General features: G+C 43.8%; 1 long non-coding RNA gene across 3 annotated transcripts; it reads left to right on the forward strand.

The window, feature by feature from the left end:
* The first annotated feature begins 5,853 nt into the window (after positions 1-5,853).
* On the forward strand, positions 5,854-22,327 carry LOC309341312. 3 transcript variants are annotated; one of them, XR_014156197.1, is made up of 5 exons: positions 5,854-6,456; positions 7,403-7,480; positions 15,583-15,667; positions 16,544-16,722; positions 22,123-22,327. It is a non-coding gene; the product is annotated as an uncharacterized lncRNA (long non-coding RNA). The 3 variants fall into 3 exon arrangements; XR_014156198.1 differs by lacking the exon at positions 5,854-6,456 and adding an exon at positions 6,538-6,823; XR_014156199.1 differs by lacking the exon at positions 5,854-6,456 and adding an exon at positions 6,539-6,671.
* The last annotated feature ends 408 nt before the right edge of the window (positions 22,328-22,735 follow it).

Raw genomic sequence — 22,735 nt, forward strand, 5'->3', positions numbered from 1 at the left:
AAAGCAAAACACATGTAAGGATTATTAGACAAAACGGGGACTGCAAAGCAACTCCTTGAGAGGAAAGATGTACATGACACCCTAAGTGCATACTCCAGCAAATTGTGCAAAAATAATGAGTCATTAGAATTGTTTGCATTAGAATGGAAACTTAAGAGATCAAAAACCTCTATGTGCCTCATTTTATCATTATGCCGCCTTCTAAACCCAGAGGCCTTGTGTGCATGGTAATTTAGGCACCTTAAAAAAGCGACATTCTCCAGCCATTGCGCAAACCTCAGATCCCTTCTCTTCCTGGTAGCGGCTATCCAGAAATGAGAATCCGTCTCCCTGTAGCAGTTTCATGATTGGTTTCTGTGTTTCCATCAATCTCATGGCACACAAAGTCACCTGGTCAGTGTGGTTTGAGAAGGCAGAAGCCCAGGCTGACTATACATTTTGGCTTAACCTCCTTGAATGATGACCCCAGGGCCGTCTTTAGCAGATGCGGTGCCAGGGTGCAAATATCCTCCCAGTGCCCCCAAATTACCATGGATAGTGTTGGGGTGGCCGTAGCTGCACACTGCCAGCCATCCGGGGGGGCGCAACTCTCCCCCATGCTGCTGCAGGAGAGCGATCCCCGCAGAGGCTTGGGAGTGAAGTTGTGCCCCTCCCAAGCCTCCGCAGGAGGAGAGCACAGCTCTCTCTTCCCTCGGGAGGAGAGCAATCCCTGCAGAGGCTTGGAAGGCTTGGGAGGGAAGCTGGGCACCCGCCAGCCATATAGTTCGTTGGGCGCAGCTTCCATCCTAAGCCTCTACGGGGATCGCTCCACTCCCGAGGAAGTTTGGGAGGGAAGCTGCATGCCCGAGAGCCTTATGGTTGGCAATGCGCAGCTGGCAGGCATGCAGGGAAAGGGGAGGCCGCCAGCAAAGCCGCGCGACTCCCCCACTTGCTGGGGTGCCCCCGAGAGGCCGGCACCCTGGTGCAACACACCACTAAGCCCTATGGGAAAGACGGCTCTGGATTCCCCTATATATAAAGCTTCCTGCACATATGAAACAGGGGAGAGCAGGCTAGCCTTGCTAGCTAGTTTTCTATGTGCAGTGAGTTTCTTGTTTGGAGGAGTGTTCAGAGATGCAATTTGAAATGGTACAAATTAGGGAAGAGGCGCACAACTCGGTTCTGTTGCTTGTGCCACTTGGCTAAAAACTGTGCTCTTAGACTTAGACCAACAGTTGCTGATGAATAGAGGTATCGTGGTTCGCAGAACTGACCACCTGATCCCAATCCAGAAAGCTCTATGTACTGGATGAAAGGGTTCAGCCCACCAATACAACACAAGCTACTGGGAATCACAAATGGACTTTGAATAGGCGTCTGGTCGGCCACTGTGAAAACAGCCTGCTGGACTATATAGGCTTTGGTCTGAACCAGGAAGAACATAGGAAATTGCCTTATACAGAGTCAGGCCATTGGTCTATTTAGCTGACAGTAGCTCTCCAAGATTTCAGACACAGGCCTTTCCCAGCCTTAGCTGAAGATGTCAGGAAATGAATCTGGGACCTTTGGCATGCAAAGGAAGAGCCATGACTTTACGATCTTAAGTTTGTGAGTGTGATTCCCAGTCCAAAGAACAATACCTGCACAGAATTCTCTCGGATCATCACTGCAAGATCAGGGCGGCTTTGTTTTCTTCATTTGCTGATTATCCATCTCTGAAAAAATGGATGTTACTCATCCTCTCCAGATGGCTGAAGAGGAGTGGGTGGATGCATGCATGAAGCATGTGTAGTCCTGGATTCTGTTTTTCACTATTCTGGGCACCATAGCTTAGGCAACATGTTGGAAGAGGCAAACCCCAAATTTCAACCCTATATTTTCAAAACACTTTTTGGTAGCTCGAGGCTAAATTAAAGCTGGAACAGTACTTTTGCAATACTATTTGTCTACCACAAAAGGGGTAATTTGGCAACTTTCAGGGAATGAATTCTTACCATTCCTATGGGTAAGAAGTTCTCTTCCTCCACCCTTAAAAAGCCAGCTTTGCTGCCGCTCGAAGCAGCTTCACAGCTGCATGAGCAGCATTCCTTTTTTACATTGGAAATGCCACAAATGGGAACATTGCTGTTCCAGTTCTGGTCTTACAAAGGTGTCTGCAGATCAGGTGTTGCAGCACCACTGAGTGAACCACTTGCTCCAACATAGGCTAGCATTGAACCAAGGCCTTTTGAGCCTTTGCCTCTCCTAGGCCTTACCCCCTTTGGGAGAACAGCAATCTTTGAGGAGCCAACTCTCTGGCCTGTATGTGGGTGTTTCTTCTGTGCACTAGGAAAAATTGCTCATGTGGGTTCTGATTCCATGAACCCTGATGCTATGAGATCTGGTCCAACAGGCTCTGTTCACTAGCCTTTGGCTTAGTAGCCTCCTGGCCACCAGCCTCAGAATACGGGGACTGATCTGGCTCCTTAGTTGGTGATTCTAAAGTCTCTCACTTGGTGTCAGGGTCGCTGTTGGACCCATGACACAGGTGCATTACAGGGAAGGTAGAGGGATGCCCTTATTAGCCACCTGGGCAGCCTTCTTATTTTCCTCAGCAATGCCTGGGGAACAATGCTATGCCATCATGTGCCGTTTTGAAAGGAATGCTACTAGGCTGTGAAGAAATAACAGTAAATTGGTGTTTGTTTTAATTTTAAGGAGAGGGAGGGAGGGAGGGAGGGAGGGAGGGAGGGAGGAAAAGAGCAAACCCCCCCTCAGCCTCCCCTTCCCCAAATTGTAATACAGTGGTACCTCAGGTTACAGACGCTTCAGGTTACAGACTCCGCTAACCCAGAAATAGTACCTTGGGTTAAGAACCTTGCTTCAGGATGAGAACAGAAATCATGCTGCGGTGGCGTGGCAGCAGTGGGAGGCCCTATTAGCTAAAGTGGTACCTCAGCTTAAGAACAGTTTCAGGTTAAGAAAGGACCTCCAGAACGTATTAAGTTCTTAACCCGAGGTACAACTGTAATGCACCCCCAGCTCTGAAGATTGTAATAATCATCAGGCATAGGTGCCAACTCCCTGGGTGCCCGAGCACCCACAAAATTCCCCATGAAGGGGCCAGACACCCACAAATTTCAGTGCCAGGGCTATGCACGCTGTATGGCACCCCCGACCCCAGGCACCCACAGTCGTGGGGCCAAGTTGGCACTCCTGTTGACAGGGCCTGAATTAAGTAAGGCCAGCACCAGATTGAATGTACATGGTGAGCTGATTTTCTGAGCAACTACGAAGAATGTATAGAATACATGTTCTCCGCATGGCTAATATTCCGTTGTGCAATTCCCTTCACCAATTGCCAGTGTCAGAAGCAGTGAATGACCTTGATGTTTGGCTTGCTTTGTTGTGCCTGAGGATAAACTGGCATAGGGATGGAATTTTAATATTTGTCAGCTTCTGTTATCCTTAGTTCAGTATAGGGCAGGTGTTTTGTTTTTGTTTTTTAAATCATCATCATCATCATCATCATCATCATCATCATCACAACAGTTTGAAGTTTAGTCTGCCACAGCTAGCTCCAGGTTAGATTACTGAAATGCTTGCCACATGGAACTGCATTTGAAGATGGCACATCCTTAGACCTCCTTCAGAGATGAGCCTACTGTAAAATATTTTATATATAAAACGCCTTCCAGAAAAAGGAAACATGAACATTTAATGAAATGTAAGGGACTTCAATTGCACCAGTATGTCGATTCTTTTCAAGGCACATGAAGCTTAGACCCATTTAATTCATCAGAAAATCGAGTTCTTGGTTCTCCCATTGAAATCTCCTAAAGAGATTCCCATGAGAGATCCCTGCTGAGCTGATTTGCTCTGAGCTGCCATTTTTGCTGTGCCTGCTGCTGCTGTGTTCCCCAATGCATTTTGAAATCTCTTGCCCACAATCCTTGCAAACAAAGTCAAGCATGCTCTTTGCTCATCAGTCGGCACCTTAGAGGGTCAGCGTAAGACTGATGTAAACCAGCATTTTTTTAGCGATGGCTAAATGAAACACATTCTTGTATGTTGTTTGCCAACTTTATTTTTTCTTTATGTATGTAAAATGGCAGGTTTTAATCATACCCTCATGACAAATGTGTTGCAGAAAGCCAGACAACTGAGAGCCTGATGCAGAACATGACCAAAAAGGATTAATCAAAATTAGAGCTAAACCATATTGCTAAAATTAGAGGTAAATATATTGCTAAACATCCAATACAGTAATATGCTTACTGCAAGCTTTTTTAAAAAACAAAAACTCAGTATGCCTGGTATATCAATAACTTGCAGGGATTGTATATTAGACTAACATTTAAAAGAAATCCAAATCTCTTCAACAGGCTTAAGAGGAACTGATTTATTCTCACAAAATGGTATAGAGTAGACTGAGATCTGAAGCCTGTAAGGCAATGTGGACTGATAGTTGGACTTGGGCCAAAAGGAGTGGGTTCAAATCTCTTATGCGAGGGCACAGCATGCCTGCAGGGAGGAAGATGGAAGTTCCATTGCACAAGTGGAAACTCTTGCACTGACAGAACACATTAGTTGGATACTAATGCCCATTTTCTCTCAACCTAACCTAACTTAGCATCTACGAGGCTAGAAGTGGGGTGGTGCGAGACTTTATGAATGCTCGCCTAAGCTCCTTGGAGAAAGGGTGGAATAGAAATGCTATAAATAAGACAAATTTACTACATTGTCTTGGCAGTTGTCTTGATCCTCATGGATTCCAATCACGTAGGTTGCTGTGGCTGCCCAGTTCCCCTCGCTCAATACCGGCAATGATTTGTCTCCACCCTTCCCCCCCCCCCCCGCCATCCCTATAGAGCATTGTGTACCAGACAAAATGCATTATTGGCCAAACTTCACAATTACCACAGCAGTTCGCTTGTCCTACATTGTGGGGAAACCAGAAAAGACTTTCATCATTATTTATGAATTATTTATGTCAGTCTTAAGGCTGGGATGTTGTTTGTTTTTTCTGAGAGTGGTTTTTCTTCCTCTTTTGTCCTATGGTGCTTATGCTACCAGTTTGGAATGGTTCTGAGGTAAATTATTGAAACACTTACAATGCTCGGCTTAAAGCCTTCTCTCCTGGGGTTTGGGAGTCCCCCCCCCCTTTCTCAGTCTGTATATGCATCATACATTTAAATCACACCCACCCAAAAGAATCATAGGATCTGTAGTTTGCCACATGTGCTGAGAATTGCAGCTGTGTGAGGGGAAAACTACAGTTCCCAGGCTTTGGGTGAGGCTTTAAATCTATGGTGTGTAGGCAGCCCCAGTTTGCCTTCTAAGGAGGTTTTTTGGGTAAGGTTACCAGAAATCCCCATTTCCTGGGGACAGTCCCCAGATTTACAAATCAGTCCCCTGACAAAATCCATCTGTTTAGTAGGAAGTTGAAAAGTGTCCCCAGATTCATTGGGGGGGAAATCTGGTAACCTTATTTTTGGTGGTCTTCGGCTGGAGTTGATGCAGTTGACCCATCTAGTTCAGAACTGCTGACTTTGAATTGTACCAACTCTGCAGGATTTCCGACGGGGGATATCTGTCGATGCACCTCAACTGTGGAAAACTTGGAACTTTTCAGTGTTTTTTTAAAAAAACAGAACTGACAGGTTTGTGGAGGCGCTCAGCAGAATACAGTGGTACCTCGGATTAAGAACTTAATTCGTTCTGGAGGTCTGTTCTTAACCTTAGGTACCACTTTAGCTAATGGGGTCTCCCGCTGCGGCCACGCCACCACTGCACGATTTCTGTTCTCATCCTGAAGCAAAGTTCTTAACCCGAGGTACTATAATCTGATGTGTCTGTAACCTGAAGCATCTGTAACCTGAGGTCCTACTGTACCCTTCCTTCTGTGGGAATTTAGCTCCAATTTCTGTTTGCAGAGAAGACAGCCCTGGGTCCTTTGACCCTTTAATTAGTTCTCTTTTTCTCTCCTAGAAAAACTAAGCAAGGCACTCTTTTTAAAGTTTAAATTACATATAACTTTTACTTAGCACACTTGCACATTAAAATATACAATGTGGGTAGGCGATACTTAAGTCCCTCAAACATCTTATACAGATTAAATTTTTACAGACAAACTTAACTCTCTGACTCGGAGGCAGGCAGCAGCACAATTTATACCTGCTGCTCTAACTGTTAAAACTGTTGAACTAACTGCCACAACTGCCACAGAGTGAATGGGATCTTAGAGTTTTACAGCTCTTGCAACTAACCCTTTACATATGCATTTTGGATGCTAACACCCCACACCTGAGATTCTTGGACAGCTGAGAAGCAGTCTCTCTCTCACACACACAAATAAAAAGCAGCAAAACCCCTGAGAGGCAGCAAACTGACGACTGCCATTTTGTTTTCCCCACAGCACACCTGACTGACACACCAAGGATGCTGTGTGCCTGTGCCAGGCCTGGTCCTTAGTGCTTAAAAAACATATTTCAAGTGGTAAAAAATAAAGCTTCACATAATTATATCTGAAATCCTTACAACAGGCTCATGAGGACCATTGCAGGTAGAAGGCTGAGGCTAAAAGAATAATGGGGTGTTTCGGGCCACCAATCAAATTTGCTAGTGAGATTTAACCGCTTGATTTTCCAGCTTACACTTTCCAGCTTGCACTAAACCTCACCACCTCATAAAGACAGGGCCCACTTCATTCTGTATGTGTGGGTAAAATTTGGTTCATCAGTGATACGGGCAAGAAAACGCTTGCAAGTCCTAATAACCTCAAACTCATTTAAATGGGTGTGAGGTTTCGAAAGAGGTGAATGGCTTGCCCTACGGTGCTGGCCCTACCATTAGGCAGCGTGAGGTGATGGAGGGGGAAAGCTGTGCGCACCCCCTGCACCCCAAGCTAGCTTGCTGCTGTTTGATACAGTGAAGGCTGCTGTCCTGTCAGCAGTGTTGAAGTAAATTGAACTGCTGGTCCAGTATTGAACGGAGGAGGCTGCCACCTGTGCCTCAGGCAGCAAAATGTCTTGGGCTGGCTGAAGTTACAGCTGGAAACCCATGCAGTTCACTCTCATGTTGTGAGGCTTTAAATCGTCCTGGGCTGGCAGCTTCCAGCCTAGAGCTTGTGGCAAAATGACAGAAACCACCCCTGCCTCTGAACCCCTAGTGACCTTGAACTTGGTTCCTTTTAAAATGCAACCTCAGGGTAGCCAACAACATTCCCCTCCTCCTTAATAATAAGTAGTGAAAACTGAATGGCACTAAGAATATGTCTGCTTGTATGTATGATCGTTGCTAGGTAAATGTACAATACAAGACATGGATGCCTGCACACTCTCACTGGAAGTTAGCAATTCATTATTTCTGTGCATAAACACTATTATAATGTACAAGAACACCATAAATCTCTCCCTTTCACTCTCTCTCTCTCTCTGACCAGGACATATAAGTGTCAAAGTTCTGCACCAGGTGACCTGTTTATTCATCCTGATTTGCTTGCTCCAAAGTTTATGAGAAGGTTAGACAATGTCCGGTCTTTATTTGTTGTCATTTGTTTGCAGTGAGGTTATACAACGCTGAGGATTCATCCTGATTTGCTTACAGCAATTTTATATGCCTTCCCCCTTAATCATTTGATCTTCCCACTCTTTTCAATGTATTCCCAAACTGCAAAAAGTCTATTTTTTAAAGCGGATTTGTTGCAACATAGCACTTTAATCATGCAAACCTACATTTCTGGTATGTGGTTAAATTTCTTCTGCAAAATGCCAACAGTCTGGAGGCAGCCTAAATGAATATCTAAGTCAGTGATTCCCAAAAACCTACTCGCTTGCATGGATCACTTGAAAATTGCTAATGGGCTTTGCAGACTACCTAATGATTATTCTGCCTGTGCTGCATGCTCTTTGATTTGTAGTTGTCCTTTTTTGGCTTATTTTATTTCTTACATTGTGTTTTATTGTATTATAATTTGCACCTCATAGATTTCATATTGTAACACAATAGAATATGATTTAAGAAAGAAAAGATGCAATAAAATAAAATAAAAATATCAACATGAATATTCAGGCATGCTGCAGACCACCTGAATGAAACTTGTGGTTCACTGGTGGTCTCCTGGTCTTCAGGGACTTTCTTGAAGATCTTGGGAACTCCTGATCTTCAGGGACTTTTGATCTGCATGTGCATAGAATGGGCACCTAGCTCTCATTTGGCATAGTTAAACGTGTGAGAGTTCAGCCTATTGTGCACAGAAATGTGAGTCTGAACATATGGAAGTCAGAGGTAAAGGTAGCAAACCAATTTAGTGCTTATGTGGGTCTTCTAAATAGTTTGAGATGCAAATTAAATAGTATGCCCCTAGACATTATGAATGTGATGCTACTTCTAAAAGCATTCTCAGCCTACCAGTACATTACTCTGTACTCTTAGATAATCAGGAATGTCAATGCTAGCCCACTGTGGCTGGTGTTCTGACATAGGTCTTCCAAAAACAAGGAGTGGTGAATAGTGTATTGATCTCTCCGTCCCACCTCCGCCCATCTTTCCTTGGCTTGATGTGTCTCTTGTACTTAATAACCGACTGAAGAGAACAAAGAGAAAAGTAGAGAAAACCCAAACCTGTGGTGCCCCTTGAGTTTTCATTGAGGATGAGTGAAGCAGAGCTATCTCGTGTTTACATGTTTTCAAGCACTGTATACACTCAAGTTGTTTCAAGCTACTGCTACCTGTTGTTATTTGCCGTGTGGCAGTGTGGAATAGCCCTATAATAAATATATATTTGTAATGTACATGTAGCTTCAACATTTATGATAACATATTTAGTTCTTTGACTGTATGATTCAAAAGTACCTAGATGGAGATAGGGTTACAAGTTTGCTGCATTTATTGCATGAAGGAACTGATCTATAAATATATCAACAGTGTTTCCCAGTTGTTGTATGAAAGATCTTGATGGATAATTTTTTTCCCTTTTATAACAAATTTATTTTCTTTGATGAGATGAGATATTACACTCCATTTTAACTTGGATTTTATGATATACTAACAGGGCAAGGGGTTAGAAACCCCCACTGTGTAAACTATTAACAGCTGTTCATTTTTTTACTTGTCTACAGGTTTCAAACAAATAAGGCCAAGAAGGCAAGCTATGGTTAAACGTAGAATACTTTGCAAAATGAAGCAAGGCCACTTTAGCATTGGACCTCATTAGAGGGGTCATCGTGTTCATTGCTTATGTAGGCCAAACTCATGACTTATGAATAGTCATGCAATTGTTTCATGAATATTCAGCAACAGCGATAATAAACTAGAGCAAACTAGTACGGTTCATCTTAAAACAGATACGGGTATGGGAAACAGTACAACAAACCCATCATTGCCTGTGGTGTTCACGTTCATTTCTTTTGCCCCATCATGGCTGCTGGTCAAATAGCTTTTGCAGGTTTAAGAAGCATTACAAAAGCCTACCTAACCTGTTTGATCAGATATGATAGCGAGGGCAAAGTAAATTAATGGATACATCACTAACAATGAACATACTCTCTTCAGCTCTCTGAAATACTATTTTGCTCTCCCAGTTTAATTTACTGCTCTTCCTCAAAGTTCAGCTTTGCTTCCCACACAACTTGTTCCTTACTAACTGCTATGAAAACTTGTTTCGCTCCCCCTCTTTCTCTTTCACATTGACTTCAGAATAAATTTTCATGCAATAGCAGGAGCTTTCCCCTGCTCAACCTAGAAACACCAGGGATTGAACCAGAGACTGAGTACAAAACAAATGTCCTGCCACTGAGGTCTACAGGTCTGTTGGCCTGTCCTTTTGAAAGTATGTAGAAGGCTGCTGTACTGGGTAGAAAAAAATACCTCCTTTGCCAGCACGGCATGATCTATCCTTTCATAGCCAGCTTGCCCTGATGTGTTGGCTTGCGATAGTAGCATAGAAAGAAACTGTGCATTCTTATCGAATTTGTACACCAAGCCAATACATGTAAGACATCCCTATGAAGACAATTTTAAGTGACCTCAAGTGGCAGCTGTATCTTGCACAGCACCATTTGACTTCAGTGCCTGCGTGTGGAGAGTGAATGACTCTAATGCCATATCTACACTACACTACACTACACTACACTACACTACACTACACTACACTACACTACACTACACTACACTACACTATAGTGGTAGTACTTCAGTTTGATTGCTGTGGCCTTTATTTCTCTCCCACAAAGAAATTGGGCTATTGTAGTTTGGTGAAAGGGACGCGGGTGGTGCTGTGGGTTAAACCACAGAGCCTAGGGCTTGCCGATCAGAAGGTCGGCGGCTACGGGGTGAGCTCCCGTTGCTCAGTCCCAGCTCCTGCCAACCTAGCAGTTCGAAAGCATGCCAAAGTGCAAGTGGATAAATAGGTATCGCTCCGGCGGGAAGGTAAATGGCGTTTCCGTGTGCTGTTCTGGTTCGCCAGAAGCGGCTTAGTCATGCTGGCCACATGACCCGGAAGCTGTGCACTTGCTCCCTCGGCCAATAAAGCGAGATGAGCGCCGCAACCCCAGTCGGCCACGACTGGACCTAATGGTCAGGGGTCCCTTTATCTTAGTTTGGTGAAGGTGCTGGGTCTATTAGAGATCATTATCACCCTCCTCACAGACCTGCAGTTCCTAAGATTCCATGTGGAGGAGCAATAATATCAAGCCAGCTTAAGATATGCCCTTTGAGACTATGAAAATGTAGTGTTTAGCCTATTAGCCTAATAAAACACTCGGGCTTTAGCCATTTCATTGATGCAATGTCCGTTTACTCTGTATGTTTTTGTGTTGGTGATGTATACCATATTTGTTTTAGCTAAATAATATACCAGATTTTGTCCCCCAAAATGTATTTCTTTGGCTGGCAGTTTTCCAGCTTCTTTCCTTTCCATTTATTTAGCATAATAAGTTTTGAAATTATTAAACTCACACGATAAGGTCGCTAGATTCATACAGCACGCTGAAATGCAGAAACCTTGATAGAATCCCACATTTAAAATCATGTTTCCTAGGAAACAGGACTTTTTGTAAGTAACTATTTCCAAATTCCTTTATGCATATGAGTTGCTCCCTACCCTCAGTGGCTCACTCACATTGATTGCTCACATGTTTGATATGCCAACTAGCTGCTTTCTTGCACAACACAAAACAAGTATGTCTATTTTAAATCAGAAATGTTGGTGGCTACGTCAGTTAGTTAGTTAGTTCATTAAATTTGTCAGTCACTTTACCTTGCCCAGGGCAACACAAAGCAACTTGCAACCCAACAAACAGACAATAAACCCCATGTAAATACACTGAAAGCAAGAAGAAAGAGAAATACAGTAAAGGCATCCCACCGGTCAGATCACAGTGAAACATGGGATGCTCAGGATACTGGTGTAAACTGTAGGTGGTAGTTACGGGTACAAGGTGTGTGGGGGTGTGTGGGTCAATTTAAAAACCATTGCACAAGACTTTCAGAGTTAGGAATAGTTTTCACTTCTTTTGCTCCAATTCACAAGAGAGAATCTTCTTAATAATGCATTTCAGAATTATCAAAAAAATCTACCACCCTCCGACATTTCCAATCCTCCTGCCACCCGACAGGACAAAAAGTTTGCATTTTAGTGAGGATGCTGTGCTTGATGCGGTGCAGTAAAAGGTTGAATGTAAATCTCCCAACAGTGTACTCTTAGCATCAAGCCAGCCCATTGTTCACAGCCACTTAGCAAATCTGCGTGATCTGAAATAAAAGTGAATGCTATGAAGAGCACTGCAGGGCACGGATGCCCAGATTCATAGCCCAAGCTTCCTTTTCTGCTGCAGAGTAATTCTGCTGCCAGGGAAAGAATTTTTGACTAAAAATAGAAAGAAGTGAAGGATTCTCTGTTGTTCTGAGATGGCACCACCTCTGTATAGAGGTTGGTTCCAGCCATATCCAACCCCTTGCAAGGCCAGGATCTTTACACCAAAGCAAGAGTGTGGTAGGAGGGGCAAGGGAGGAATGTTTGGCTTGAATGCGGTGAAGCCTTGAACAATTGTCCAAACTGTTGTGAGAAGTTGTAGCCCTTCAATTATGTAATATAATTTATTTGGAGAGAGTCTCCCCCATGTCTCCCTCTTACTTACTTACTTACACACACACACACACACACAGAGAGAGAGAGAGAGAGAGAGAGAGAGAGAGAGAGAGAGAGAGAGAGCGCTCTCCATATCACCATAGTTTCCTTGCTAGAAATGCCAAGTTTCGGTGTGATATATACATACATACATACATATATATATATATATATATATATATATATAGTTTGCAGAAGAAACAAATTACTATGCACTACAAAACAGAACTGGCATTTCAAATTTAAAGCAGATGACATCAGCATTACACATGGAACCAGACACCATCAAATCATATGCCACCTCATAAATATTCAAGCTGGTGGGGCAAAAGAAATGTAAAGTGCATGGCTGGCCAACAGGGCTCTCCAGGGACTGGGAGCAGGGCGGAGGGAGATTCCTTTCTTGGAGGCTTTTAAATAATGCATGTATGCAGTCCGTTCTGAGTAGCCTATAGGGAGGCAACTCAGCAGCATCTGCAGATTTCTTTCGGGGTCTGCATTACACTGTGGTTTATGAGAATGGAGCAAATGAAACCTAGCGATGGTTCTTAGCGTAGGATAGAAATGACCATTTGACACAGGGATGGGGGGAACTGTTGGATATTGTTGGTCTCCTGCTCCCATCAGGCCCAGGGCAGCCTGTCCAAAGATCAGGGAAGATGGGAGCTGGAGTTCAGCATCGTTTGGAGAGCCATGGTTTTCCCGTTCCTTATTTCATGGAGTCCATAAAGCAATGTGTGAAAACATGAGGAAAGGCCTAATAGCACCCCCCAGGCACCCCCAGGCACCATTTTTATTGCACATTTGCAATGATTTGTTCTCATGATGCTTTCGGAGTGGTCACATGTGACCCAGTTTTCAATACAGTTTGTGCCTTCAAATGTTTTGGGGTGGTCAAATTGCTTCATTTCCAATCAGTGCATATCCCATAGCAGGGGTCAGCAACCTTTTTCAGCCATGGGCCGGTCCACCATCCCTCAGACCATGTGGTGGGACTATTTTTTTTGGGGGGGGGGATGAAGGAATTCCTGTGCCTCACAAATAACCCAGAGATGCATTTTAAATAAAAGCACACATTCTACTCATGTAAAAACATGCTGATTCCCGGACCGTCCGTGGGCCAGATTAAGAAGGTGATTGGGCCGCATCCAACCCCTGGGCCTTAGTTTGCCTACCCCTGCCCTTTAGCACTCTGCTGAAATCCTGTAACTTTCCAAACCACAAATGCTCTGGTTTATTTTTGAGACACTTTCTGTGGTGGGAAAACAGGGAAATTCAGTCCTTGCTACTGCTTCATTGGGGCAAGGCTTGCTGCTGTGACCACTAGGACTGAGCTGTTTTGTTTCCTTGATGTCACTAACATAAGGTATTTTACTGCTGACCTATGCCTGACTCACTCCTGCCAACTTAGCAGTTTGAAAGCACATCAAAGTGCAAGTAGATAAATAGGTACCGCTCCGGCGGAAAGGTAAACGGCATTTCCGTGCGCTGTTCTGGTTCGCCAGAAGTGGCTTAGTCATGCTGGCCACATGACTGTCTGTGGACAAACGCCAGCTCCCTCGGCCAATAAAGCGAGATGAGCGCCGCAACCCTAGAGTCAGTCACGACTGGACCTAATGGTCAGGGGTCCCTTTACCCTTTACCTTTATGCCTGACTCCAGCTCTGGACAGCAGGTCACCTCCATGCTTCTCCCCCACCACACCAGTCATTACAGGATTTGCTGTGAACCCTGAGAATGTCAAATCAGAAGTCTGACTGAATTCAGCAGGACTTACTTCAAGATTTCAGGCTTACATATAAATAAAAAGCACTACCCCAATGCACCGCCTTTGTATGGATAAGATTCCATTCATATCCTACTCTTAAATAGATCTCCCATGTAGCAGCTGATTAATTTCAGCAATGACGGGACAGGATTTGGTCCCTGACAATTCACTGGGGACTCCTAGGGACATTCTTGTCTAGACTGCAGGGCAATGTCTGAGGGTGCTGAAGTCTAGGAAACAATTTGGGAAAGGCAACTGAATAGCAGAGAAACAGGAACAAAGGTATTTCTGAAATAATACCACTTAGAAGTAGAAGGGAAATTCCTGTGCATGATGTGGATATAAATCTAAAGTTTGTGGTATCCAAGCTAGATCACAGCATGCCTTTGGAAAGGGTCCATAGACGGGCAGCCGCTGTCAGAACCATCTGTTATTGCTGAATGCCTCATCATTCACAATACAATTTAGCATCCAAAGATGCTGAATCTTCAATTTCACTTTACATTCCCTGGAATTTTTCTAACCTTAGGTATCCCTTCCCTCTTTAATTTTGCTATGAGTTCATCAAATGTTTGCTCAGATTCTTGAAGGTAGGAAAGGAAATGAGCTCAGACAAGGCTCACAGCGGCATTACTTCGCCACGTGTTGCATGGGCAACAGGGAAAATGAACTCATTGCACAGAGAAGATATGCAGAACATTAAAAAGGAAAGATATGAAATGCTCTGTTTTGTTTTGCGCTCTGCAGAAAGCCTTTTCTGAACCTTTCCAAATCCTTCTATAATGAGACAGATATGCAACAATAATGAAAACACTGGGTTTTCGCACTCAATCCCCCAAATCCTAAAGGGTGGGCACTTTTGGCTGCTCACACTCAGGGACATTGGTTGGGGAGGACAAGGCATTCCTGTGAGAGACTTTGTGGGTTTTCATGAGTATTTCCTTGGCTCCTTTTAAGATCTGTGGAAATCCTAGCCTGCCAGGAGCTAAGGGTGTTCAGGTGCCTTCATGGCTTAACATGAGGTTCTGTCTGTGACTGTTCTCTACAAATTCAAGCTGTACAGACTCTCAAGCTCAAGTGTAATTGCAAAGGGGGAAAGAAAGATAGCAGCCTGATCTGTAAGGTTTCATGTGATCATATGCACATGTTGTTAGACATTCCCTAATTCCCTAGGCAGAAAAAAATAATCTAGGGGCAGTGCTACTCAGTTTGCCATCCTTTTGCAGGATCTGTCTGCCAGATGGACAGGCATCTGACTGACAGAGTTTCCAGTACCCTTTCAACAAAATTCTCCAGTATCCCTAGCTGCTGCTGAGATGATAGACTTCTTCAGATGGGAGAAGGAAACATCTATTTTCCAATATGTGATTACTGCAAAGCTTTCTGCTTTGCCATATAGTAGCTATCTGAAACCTTTTCCACCTAGCACAGCCAACAAAAAAAGAGATTTTTTTTTAATAAAAGATGTTCATCCTAATTATCTGCATGTATACTTGGAAGAATGTCTTACTTAGCCCCAAGTAATAGGAATGCATAGGATGACAGCCTTTGTTTATCTTAAAACAAGAACACTATCCTATGCAGTGCATATTTCAGTTTTTCAAAATTTGGGTCGGTACCTGGCTCACGTTCCAATAATGTATCGGGTTTGGCTGTGTTTAAATCTATTTTTGCTCTGTCCTTTTTTCTTTTTCTTTTCTTTCTTTCTTTCTTTTTTTGCAACACAGGGTCTTCACTCCTGCTTTGTGCCAGTAGAGGATTTTTCAAAAGACAAACACAGCTCCTGGGAAGCCTCTGCAGATTCCTCCCAAAGTGCGTAATGGAAACAGGTGAAGTGTAAACAGCACGCTCACCCACTTGTCTCGTTCCTCTTAGAATATTCCAACAATGTCTTTATTTAGTGACAGTTTGAGAGATGCTTACAAATAAGTAGGTAAAGATTTTCCTATGGGTGAGAGTTTTCAAATACATAGAATAAATAATCTGGGTTGGTGGGGGGGGGAGAGAGAATTCTTAAGATTGTGATCAAAAATATTTTGGGCAAAAACAGCACTATGTACTGGAAATAGTTGGATTAAATTTAGTACATTCGTTTTTAAGAAATGGATACCTGACAACCAGAAAAATCTAAAAACAAAACCGTGATATACAGCAGTGAGATATTTAGGCATTTCCTTCAAATAAGATATAACAACCCTATAATTTAGCTTCATGTGCATGTTGTGTTTCCAAATAATGTAGTTGCAGTGTTTCTAATCAACACCCACCCATCTCATTATTTTCCTTTTACTCTGCTTGCCATACGTCAAAAAAAATCCTGACACGACCTAGCTTGCGGGTGTAAAAATGGCGTCCTATGTATGGCTACGCGATGGAAAAAGCAGTGGAAACAGCTCAAGAAGCTTAAAATCACAGTTTTGGTGGGTTTTCTTTAAAAAAGCATGTTGCGGGTGTCAGGAATTTTATTCCACCTATTCACCAAAGCTGTTTCCAGCCCATGGGCCAAATGTGATTGCTTGGACTCTACCCAAGCCACACCCCATCCTTAGCCACACCCCCTACCAGCCCTGCTTTGCATTCTCCTTGCTAGTTTTTGCCTGGATGAAATGTGTCTTGAACTCTGGTAATGACTTTTGCTTGTTTGGATGGAAGGTATAGACAATTGCTACTGGTTTTTTGTATCCCCAGTGGGGCCATGACTGACTCCAGTTATGAAGGCTGCAGCTACTGCTGAAAATTCCAGAAACCATCTTGCTACGGATCCTGAACGATTTGGCCCCTGCCCTCTGCTTGGCTCCTTCCCACCCAGCCTTGGAGGGTAGCACCCTGACTGACTCCAGCTGCAAAGGTTGCTTCTGCGGCTTAAGGTGAGAGGCCAGAGAGATTTGGTTTGGAGATGATTATTTTTGCTCCTAGCTGGACTATATTCTTGGGTTTTCATTATTAGAATTTACTATAATCAGTGGGTTATTTAATTTTATGGTATTATTGTATCACTGATACTTAGGGCTTTTTTTCAGGGGGTCCTCAAGGGCACCTTTTTTGTTAAAAAGTGTGGCACTTACTGTAACAACTTCATGGTGAATACTGGCACCTATTTTTCTAGGGGGAAAACACCGCTACTACTACCACTGCTACTACTATTAATTCCCCACCCTTCACCCTAAGGTCCCATGAATGTGAGACATTCTTTTAGGGAATTGTTTATATGACTATTTAAATTTTGTTAAGGTTTGTAGTTCATAGGTAGTTGTAATCCATAAATATTTTGTTGTTGTGAGCCACTTTGAACATGGTTTCAGCTTGGAAAGGTAAAGGTAAAGGGACCCCTGACTATTAGGTCCAGTCGTGACCGGCTCTGGGGTTGCAGCGCTCATCTCGCTTTATTGGCGGAGAGAGCCGGTGTACAGCTTCCGGGTCATGTGGCCAGCATGACTAAGCTGCTTCTGGTGAACCAGAGCAGTGCACGGATACGCCGTTTACCTTCCCGCCGGAGCGGTACCTATTTATCTACTTGCACTTTGACATGCTTTCGAACTGCTAGGTGGGCAGGAGCAGGAACCAGGCAACGGGAGCTCACCCCATCACAGGGATTCGAACCGCCAGCCTTCTGATTGGCAAGTCCTAGGCTCTGTGGTTTAACACACAGCGCCACCCGTGTCCCTTGAGCTTGGAAAAGCAGCATACAAATAAATGATGGTGATGATTTCCAGTTCAAAATATCTCAGGCATGGAAAGGGCTTGGAAAGATTCTCTTTCTTTAACCTTAGGCTGGATTTGGTCCATGGGCCACAGGCTCTCTACCTCCTCCAGTCATTCTTTCCCAAGGCCTTCCATTGCCTTTCTTACACACCTGCTTCTCCTGCTTCTAAAAGCATTTGCTTAAATCACTGATAAGGACTAGGTACTTGATTAGGTATTTCTTCCAAAGTTCCCATTTAGGCAGAAGACAATGGATAAGCAAACACATTTTTAAAAAAGCTTTTATACCCCCCCCCTTCTCCTAATATGCTCATCCTTCATTCTGCAAAACCTTTTGCAATCAAATGATTGGCAGCTACAAGGCCACTGCTTTGCATTTTAAAACCAATCTTTGTCTTTTAATTAAGGCCTGTTGTAAGACATGTCTTTCCTTTTCCACCCCGCCTGAACACCCCACCTTTAATGTAAACATCCTATTTTATTCATCCACAAGGCTCTTCTTATTTGATGTATGGTTTAATTATGCCTCCAGTCACTCACTCTTAGAGAGAGAAAGGGAATGGAAATTAGTTCTAATTATGCTTGCGGCTTATATCATTTTTGTTCTTCAAGATGAAACTGCCAGCCTCTATTATTTGGCGTTTTCTCTGAAATAAATAGCATGAGATGAATTAGCTAATTGTTATTTTTTCACATGAAATATATATATATACATTTTGAATCGCTTTTCAAATCCGCAGTGCTTTGTCACAATAAATAGCCTTCACGCTTAGGACATAGTAGCTTGTGTTAATGGACTTCTGTGCTGTTGGTGCATCTCCCACTTTGCAACTGTCTGTGAGTGGCAGACATGTTTCGTATCTTCACAGAAGGTTCAACAAACGTTTCTACAACCCCCAGAATTCTTCTTTTAAACCCAGCTGCTGGGAAACTCGAAGTGTTCAAATTGTGATTTACTGGTTCTTTATAGGCTTAGCATGTAGTTTATTACTTTTGGGGATCCCATTTGGACAGCTAAGCTTTATATCTGCATGGTAGCAGAGTTGTGAATTGCCCAGAACCAAAAAGCCAGTTCTCCATCTAACGACCAAAATATGTGTTGTTAACTGTTTAGTTCTGCCTTTGAGTCAGGGGTGGTTTTTTGTTTTTTTGTCAGTGTGAGGGGCCTGACAATTGGGGCTGGTAGGCTTTAACCTGTTACTCACACATCCTGGTTGTCATGGTCTGGTTCACGGGCGATCGAAGTCTCGGCAGGGGACGTCAGGACCGGGGGCAAGATGGCGGGGTGGGAGCAGGAATGCGGGTCCAGGAGCCAGGAAGCCAAGAGTCTGAGGGTCCGAGGGTCAGGAAGCAAGAAGTCACGAAGTCAAGGGGCCGAGGATCGAGAAGCAAGGAGTCACAAAGTCAGGGGTCCGAGGATCGAGAAGCAAGGAGTCACAAAGCCGAGGTTCAAGGATCAAGAAGCAAGAAGCCAAACGCAGCAAGGCAGGAAGCGTGTTGCTGTGGCAAAGAGTTGAAGGGAAATGCTGACCTTATATCCCTTCCCAGCTCTTGCCACCAGGTGAAGAAGAAGAAGAGAAAAGTTTGGATTTGATATCCCGCTTTATCACTACCCGAAGGAGTCTCAAAGCGGCTAACATTCTCCTTTCCCTTCCTCCCCCACAACAAACACTCTGTGAGGTGAGTGGGGCTGAGAGACTTCAGAGAAGTGTGACTAGCCCAAGGTCACCCAGCAGCTGCATATGGAGGAGCGGAGACACGAACCCGGTTCCCCAGATTACGAGTCCACCGCTCCTAACCACTACACCACACTGGCTCTCTGTGAGTTACCAATCTTAGGAAGGCCCCAGTCCTCTAAAGTCCTATTGGTCACAGGGCCTGGCTCCTGTATGCACACCTGACACTGGTGGTCCAAGGTGGCTGTTCCCCCCACCCCACAGGAGGGAAGGTCATTGAATTAGGATCACAGCAAGGGGCAAAGGGTTAACACCACTGCCCTCTAGCCACCATACTAGAGTCCAAGGCAGGGCTGAAATTGCAGGACTATGGCTCTGAGTAATCAACTTGCTCCTAGAGAGGCTGTAACCAGACTGAGCCTTTTGGGCTGATCAGGTGCTGATTCTCTCCAGGCTGCTAGAGCATAGGGGAAAACCAGAATCACAACAGCAATGGATACTAGGGATGGGGTACCCTTTCCTCCCCACACCCTGAATCTCCCCCCAATAATATATGACTGGATCTCTTTGAACTGCTCCAAGACTACCTGAAGACTGGAGGAGTGATGCTTTGCAGAGAGTGTTAGACTTGACTGAGGAATTTGAATGTTCTGATACAAGTATTGGATCTCTGAGTGACCAGGACCATTCTTAGACCATTCTGCCACAGGGGATGCAAACTGGATTTTGAGGTCTCAAATTATGTGGTGACCAGTAGACAGACTAACTCCATATGAAAAACAAGAGAGAAATAATGATTCACTGATGCATGTAAGCACCAGTAAATAATTATGCTTTTTTTACTTTATGAAACTCTGTTTTTGCCTCACTCGGTACAAGTCATCTGCTCATAATCTGATATACAATTACACTTTGCAGCAGTAAATATCACACACATCATTCCTTGGTAGTGGGAGTTTAATTTCCCCATCTCTTTAACTAAAATTGAAAGCTCATAAGGAACTAAAGTGCACTGCAAGGAAAGAACTAGGTATCACTCAGGAGTGAACTTTGCAATTCTCCGCTCTTCAGAGCCATTTGGCAAAATACGGTCTGAGTCACCTACAACTAGAATTGCTTTTTTTCCATGGTGGGGGAAGTGGGGGACAAATTTACAAGCTGTGAATTAACTTTTCTAACTGAATGTTATGGACACTGTCCTCACCTCAGCTGCAGTGTGATTACTGGGCCTGATTTTTTTAATAAAAAAACTAACAGTGAAAATTATAAAAATAGTATCTATAAGGATGAGCCAACTTATTAGATTCCCCTTGGAGGGAAAATAAGTTTTCTATCTCCAATCCAGAATTTTGCATCTTCATTTCCTTGAGTTGCCTCAGGTTTTATTGGCACTGATCAATTGCTACATGACTTTTATTATGTTAATTACTGCTAATCATGTGTGTGGTAATATAAAGCTGCCTTGCACTCACCCAGTGCTGTCTTCTTATTTATTTATTGCATTTATATCACACCTTTTCATCCAAGGAGCTCAAGGTGGTATACATGCCCCCCCCCCATTTAATCCTCACAACAACCCTGTGAAGTAGGTTAAGCTGAGAGGCAGTGACTGGCCCAAGGACACCCAATGGGGCCAAGTTGGTATTTGAGCCCTGGTCTCCCTGGTCCTAGGGACGTGGGTGGGGCTGTGGGTTAAACCACAGAGTCTAGGACTTGCCGATCAGAAGGTTGGCAGTTCAAATCCCCGCAATGGGGTGAGCTCCCGTTGCTCAGTCCCAGCTCCTGCCAACCAAGCAGTTTGAAAGCACGTCAAAGTGCAAGTAGATAAATAGGTACCGCTCTGGCGGGAAGGTAAATGGCATTTCCGTGCACTGCTTGGGTTCACCAAAAGCGGCTTAGTCATGCTAGCCACATGACCCGGAAGCTGTACGTCGGCTCCCTCGGCCAATAAAGCGAGATGAGTGCCGCAACCCCAGAGTCGGTCACAACTGGACCTAATGGTCAGGGGTCCCTTTACCTTTACCTTTTACTCCCTGGTTCTAATCATTGTACCATACTGGCTCTCTTACTGGTAACAACTCTCTAGGGTCTGAGACAAAAGTCTTTCCTCTCACCTACAGACCTTTTAACTGTACCTCGAGTTACAGTCACTCCCAGTTGATATGCACCTAGTACCACAACCATGTCTTCCACCATGCTCTTCTGCCTAAAGCTCTTGCTAGAACCACATCTCCCATAGTCCTCTGCACCATGGCACACTGTTAACCAGTGTTCCCCCAACATGCCTTTCAACTGCTCCTGCTACCACCTATTTGTTGGAAAGGAAAGAGTGACGAGCGAGTGTATTTGAAGGGGTTGATATTTGGGGGTTTGGGGATGTGGGAGGGGAGCTGCAAATCCTTCTCTGGCTCAGACTGAAATCCAAACCAGAAGAGAACTTTGGGGGCTCATAAAACTTACCTCTTGTTTTGAGGCAGGCTTTATGAGTCTTCAGTGTTCATATCTGAGTCTGGCTTGGCAGAATTTTGCAGCATCTCCAGCTCAGATATTGGCTGAGTGCTCATTCCTTTTTTGCAATTAGAAAAGAGAGAGAAAATGAACACTCAGGACAGTTTCAGGTCTCAAAACTCCTAAAGGTCACCCTTTTGAATATATTGGTAGAGTTTCTAAATCCTTCAGTTACAGCACAAAACCCATGAGGATGTCTGGCCCATTCATTCTGTCCAATTGATTTTAGTTAGCTTTCTAAGGTGCATGTTTTCTCCAGCTCATGTTTCAATTTGTTGTTCACCTCATGGCCCTCTTGACACCATATAAACTCCACACAAACACTGTCATCATTAAATGTAATCTCTTTCTCCATTATTCAAGGCCCTATTTATCTTGCAGCCCCAGAGAGACCAGCCAGGATGAATTAATGCTAACAGCTCTAAATCTGCAGATAATCTCTAGGGTTATTTTACCATACACAGTTCCTAGAAAGGTCCTTGTCAACCACTTGCTGCTCAGCTCCAGGTCTGGAAATCATCACAATTCAGAGCACGTTCTTCGAAACATTAATCTTTGCTTGTTTTTAATCAACCTAGTCACAAAATTGGTTTTGATTCTTATGCATTGCTAGAAATTTCAGCAAATGAACCAGGAAAAACTGACTTTGTGCAAAGGTATTTGATTCCATAACTCCTTCATAGCAACTCCCCTGAGAGGAAAAGGTGGGAGGAGTTTTTAGTTTAGAGGAAGGGCAAGTAAGATGTGACATGATAGAAATTTATATAATTATGCATTGTGTAGAGAAAGTGGATCGCAAAAAGCCCCCCCCCCAACCAACCAACACTAGAACCAGTGAAGCTGAAAGTTGGAAGATTCAAGACAGGTAAAAGAAATTACTTCTCAACACAGCACATAGTTAAACCATGAAACTTGCACTAATTTGGTTAGTTACTCTGTGCAGGCTCCAAGGCCTCATCAAGAATAAAGTTTTTTATATCATTAACTCAGTTTG

This window comes from Podarcis erhardii, assembly GCF_964252035.2.
Source record: "Podarcis erhardii genome assembly, chromosome: 4".
NCBI classification, from domain to species: Eukaryota; Metazoa; Chordata; class Lepidosauria; order Squamata; family Lacertidae; genus Podarcis; species Podarcis erhardii.